Here is a 5,542-nt window from a genome sequence, read left to right as displayed (position 1 = left end):
TTCTTCCCTTCATTGCTTCGTGCTCGTCAGCTCTAGCATGCTCATAGTGCGGCGGGTACTGTAGAAGCAGTTGAGGAATTCCCTTTCCAACTGTTTCTAGCTGTTGATGAACTCGGGCTCCAGGTCTGTGTACCACTCAAAGGCGTTTCCTTTTAACGAGCGCACAAACTGCTTGGCGAGGTAATCTCCTTCCGTACCTATATTGTTGCAGGTTTCGATGAAATGTACGACATGTTGCTTCGGGTTTCCTTTTCCGTCAAATTACATAAACTTCGACGGTTGATAACCCCTTGGCATCCTTAAGGCGTCGATCTTCCTGGAGTAAGGCTTTGAGTACAACGTGGAGGCATGTGAGCTCTATTCGTACTGCGTCTTGACGGTGCTAATGATCATCTCCTGCAACTGCTTGATGGAGAGAGATCCAATGAGCGCTGTTGTCTGGTCTAGCTTCAGCTTTTCTTCAACTTTCTCCACTATAGGCTCATCTTCTTCATCGTTTTCCTTCTTCAGATGATCAATCTTCGGGTTGGGTTTCTCGTTGTCCTGTGCCTCCAGTCGGTTGACGAGTGCTGCAATTTGCAAGTCTTTTTCTTCCACAGTTTGGGTTAGCCTTGCAATTGCTTTATTCATCTGAGCCAACTGCTCATCGATTGAAGTTGCTCTGGTAGCCATAACTTGCATGGCTGTGCTGTCGCTTGAGTCAGCATCGGAAAATAAAGACTTGGAGTACTTCCTCGGGCTTTCCTCCCTTGGCGCCCTTAGCGAGGCCAGGGTGATCACTGGTTCGTGGCTCGGGTACTCTTGTTCCTTCGGTAGGGTTGATGCAAGGGTGGAAGAAGAGGCAGCAAGAGCTCTTGCCTTGCTTCGAGTTATGATGCCCGAAATGGCGCCGCCTGCGGCGATTATGCTCTTGTTCTTCGCGTTGGTTGTGGGAACAGCTTGAGCCTTCCTTGATGCCATTGATTTTGGAAGTGTGCTTAAATTTCTTGAATGGAGAAAGAGATGAGAGGTAGAGATAGTCTCACTGGGCGTGCCAAATTTGTAAACACGAAATTTTCCTGAAACAAACGAGACAAGAACAACGTGTACAAAATAATATTTGTATTTGATGATTTTAGGTTACAATCTCTCTCAAATTTGATCCTTTGATTCGATCTCCGTAAGGTGTTATTTGTGGATGTGCGATTGATCCAGGGGCCGTCGAGGCTTGATCTTGGATGAACGGTTGAAAGTTTCTTCAAGGGTCGTTGAGGCTTGATCTTGAATGACGGTGATGAATGGATCTTCAAGGGCTTTTAGGCTTGATCTTGAAGGGTGATGAACGGATCTTCAAAGGCTTTTGGGCTTGATCTTGAAGAACAGTGATGAACGGATCTTCAAGGGCTTTTAGGCTTGATCTTGAATGACGGTTGGATGAACGGATCTTCAAGGCTTTTGGGCTTGATCTTGAAGAACTGTTGATGAACGGATCTTCAAGTGCCTTTGGAGCTTGATCTTGATGAACAGTTGATGAATGGATCTTCAAGGGCTTTTGGGCTTTATCTTGAAGAACGGTTAGATGTGTGGATTTGTTGATGTTGTTGATCCAAAGGGTCGTTGGGGCTTGATCTTAGGATGAACGGATGATGAACGGTGAACGCTTTCTTCAAGGGCCGTCGAGGCTTAATCTTGAATTGGTAGAAGTTCCTTCAAAGGGTCGTTGGGGCTTGATCTTGAAGGTGGATGATTGTTGATCCAAGGGCCGTCGGGGCTTGATCTTGGAGGTTGAGTTGACGAAGAAGGAAAAGAGCTTTCTTGATCCTTCAGGATTTGCTTGGGAGCTTTGGAGTTTCAGAGCTTCAAGGTTTTTGGTGTAATGTGAATTGGTTATGAATTTCTTCCCTCAAAATGAATGAAATGGCTTCTATTTATAGAATTTTCCAAGGCCTAATTTTGAATATGATATTCAAATGAAATAAATCGTTTTTGCCAAGTGTTGACACGTGTCCTACTTGATGACTTTTCTGATTTATTTTGATTTTTCGTTTAGTCACACGCTACGTGTAAAATTTATATGACACATGAGCGTTGAAATTGTAACTATTGGTCAATATTTATTTCACTGAAATTTCGATGTCTACAAAGAGTATTTCCAAAAGAGAGATTAAAATCTTAAATGGAATGTCACTGTGCATATTTGATATCAAAAGTCTCTCCAATCGAAGTGTTATTTTCTGAGTGAATTTGAAGGTTTAGGGATTTATGGTGGGTCCCTTCTTCCACTAACATCTCAACCAATAAAAATTTGTTTCAATATTTTTTTTAATAATTACAACCATTTAAAGTTCTATTTAAATAATAAAATAACATTTGACATATCGATTGGAAAAGTCCAAAATTTGACATAAAACTTTAGACTGGCACATCAGCCATCAATTGTAATTTGACTATTATAATTTGGCATCTCCTCTGGAGATGGTCAAAATGATGTATCACCTATATAAATAAGCATGTTTATCAACACTTACGTAATAAATCAATCATCAACTTTCATGTCTTTTAGTTTCTAAAATTTTGTCTACAATTTTAATCTTTCTAGCATTACCCTGTTATTTTTATGGGTCAGTTTGTATTTTGATTTCCATGCTCCCATCTCCAACAGGTTGACTCTAGATAGTGGTGAAGCCAAAATTTTATGTGAGGAGGGACCTCACTTAAATGTTAAAAAAAAAAAAAAAAAGATAATGTTTACAAGAGCGTATAATATATGCTTGGAGTTATGAGCTAATTATTTTTTTTTTGCGCTAAATGCTTTTTTTCATGTTAAAATTAACCTTCCAATATCAAGTCAATATAGACAGTTGTTAATCAAAATTAAAGAGGATTAAAAGAAATTAACCTTCCAATATCAAGTTAATGAAAAATGCTAGGGAGATCATGTTTTTAGACTATATTATTAGTAAAAAGTTAAAGAGAACATAGAGATTTACAAACCTTAATATTGTTTTGGGTTGGAAATTTGGAGGACAAAACATATGAAATTCAACAAGGGAAGGAGCAAGGAACAAAATGCCGATAATATCGGCGATATATCGTCGATATTATCGGTTTTTAAGGGGACCGATATTTTAATAACTATCCAAATGGTTTTCGTGATAATATGTGATAATATCGATAATATCGCGATATTTCTGAATTTATCGCGAAATTATCGGAACTGGGCTACTCGGAGAAGAATGCCGGAGCTTCTACAGCTCCGGCCGACTGTAAAACAGGACCCTAGACTCCGATATAGGTATGAAAATGAAATAGAAGACGAGATGAACGTTTTTATATATTCCGTTTGCCGTGAAACGGTCGGAGGTGTTCGGAAAATTCGTCGACACCCACGGCCTCGCCGGAGAGTTCCTGGGTTCCACTATCCTAGCTGCACCGAGAGAAAGGGAGAGAAAGATGAGGTTTAGATCAATAAAGTTGCATGATTTTAGCTAGTTCACTAAGATGATTAAGGAAAAATTGGAGATGCCTTACCTCAGTACTAATTTTGCAGTGAAGGTGTTACAGGAAGCGATCCGACTCTCACCACTGTAATTTCTCGTGAGGCATATGCAAACATGTATGGCCCTACTACTTGGGATAAAATTCGGCTTGGTGATACCATCTTGTTTGCTGAAATTGAAAAGGAATTTACTGCTTATGGGATGAATCGGTATTTGGAGATGGTAAAGTTATTAGAGAAGGCGAGAGATCTGTGTGTGTGGGGGGGGGGGAGAAGGGAGACAAGGAGGAAGGCGAGGGAGGAGCAGCGAGAGATCTGTGTGTGTGTGTGTGTGGGAGAAGGGAGAAGGGAGAAGAGAGAAGGGAGAAGAGACTGAGGTCTATGTGTTGCGTCTGTGACTTGGCACCATCTGCAAAGAAGAAGAAAAAGAAGGGCTTTTGGATTGGTGTGTTGGCACCATCTGAAAAGAAGAAGAAAAAGAAGTGGTGTGTTGGCACCATCTGAAACAAGAAGAAAAAATGTTTGCCAAAAAAAACAAAAAATGAAGAAGAAGAAATAATAATAATAAAAAAGGTTTTGGAATGGTGTGCTACATCATGTGAAAAGTGTAAAATATTGTACTAATTCATTATATATAAATGATTACGGTGTGTTTAGACTTCTTTCATTAATTACTACATATTTTCTACACGCACAATGTTTGTCAGCTCGCTATATAATCAACTTGATAATGTTAAATCCATCATGCAATGCATTTCCTTCCAATTTTTTGTGATAAACTAATAGATAATTGACTAAATAAACATCCTGCAAAGTTTCAATAAAAATTTCCAAGTTTTTCTTACAATTTCCGTGGTTTCCATATAATTTTTATCGATATCGATATTATCCCGATATTTCCATCGATATTTCCGTGTTTTCGGACTGCCGATATTTCCGATATTACTGATATTTAATACCTTGGGAAGGAGGAAAAGCTCAAAGTTTATTATTCTTTTGGTTGGCAATGTAAAAGAATATTTTTGGATAAAACTAAAGTAGACTTTAGATTTTAATTTTAAGAGTTATTGACTTGTTTACAAAATATAAGTGTGACAGCCCGTTCCGGAAAATAATTTTCGTTGACGTGAAATTACTAGTTTACCCTTGGACGTTAAGTTGTGTGGTGTATGACTTGTATTTAAGTTGGATTTAATTATGATTTCCTAAGTTTTTGGAACCACTTAGGAACTAAGAAAGACTAAATTTTTGATTGGTTGGAGTGATTTGGTCTACACACTACACCTCACTTTCTCTCTCTCACTCTCGTGCCCTCTCTCTCTCAAACTCACACTTTCCTTCTCTTCCTCTCTTCCTCTCTTGTACAAACACAACCAGAAACCCTTGTAAATGTGACAGATTGAAGAAGAAAAATGGTACCATTGTGTTCCTAAGGTCCTCACGAGTTCAAGGGTACCAATTACAGGTAAGATTACCTTCAATTTCACATCGAACCATAAAACCCGATTTGGGGTACTATTCATGCTCACGTAACATGTTGATTTTTAGGGAATTTAAAGGACATAAGGAGCTTAAGGAGGTCCTTACGAAGCTCGGAGTACTTCGTTTGAAGAAATTGGATGTCGGAATCGTGAGAACGACAAGTTTTAAGGTTTGCCAGATTATCGAAGCTTTTTCCGGTGGGATTCCGGTGGTTTCAGAGCTCGAATCAGGTATGGTTTTGTTCGTCGTTGTCAGATCTTTAAAATGGTTCAAGTTTCATAAATTTGGGGTTAAAAACGAATAAGATATAAGGAAATGAAAATTTCCCAGTTTCCGACAACGACGACGGTCGCCGGAGTTGAAGGTAGAAGACGAGAAGATATTTCGTTAAGTTTAACGAAATATTCTAACGGCATTAGGTCACGCTGTTAAGTTTTGTTAAGGAATAAACGGAATATTCCGGAATCTACCTGACGACGTCAGTTGACACCGTCAGTGTGCCTGGCACATAGCCGTGCGTGGGGGGCACGTCTGGCGGTGCCTTGGCCGGCGCGTAGAGGCACGTGGGAGCTAGGAAAAATA

At 39.5% G+C, this 5,542-nt stretch overlaps 1 long non-coding RNA gene across 1 annotated transcript; it reads right to left on the bottom strand.

Moving 5' to 3' along the window:
- Nucleotides 1-3,105: 3,105 nt before the first annotated feature.
- Nucleotides 3,106-3,853, bottom strand: LOC139196735 (uncharacterized). Its single transcript, XR_011581846.1, has 2 exons — nt 3,511-3,853; nt 3,106-3,406 (listed from the first exon to the last, which is right to left on the bottom strand). It is a non-coding gene; the product is annotated as an uncharacterized lncRNA (long non-coding RNA).
- Nucleotides 3,854-5,542: the final 1,689 nt, after the last annotated feature.

The sequence above is a fragment of the Malus domestica genome, chromosome 06 (genome assembly GCF_042453785.1).
Source record: "Malus domestica chromosome 06, GDT2T_hap1".
Taxonomy (NCBI): domain Eukaryota; kingdom Viridiplantae; phylum Streptophyta; class Magnoliopsida; order Rosales; family Rosaceae; genus Malus; species Malus domestica.
Note: the sequence above shows the minus strand (reverse complement) of the source record. Positions and strands in the feature narration are given on the sequence as shown.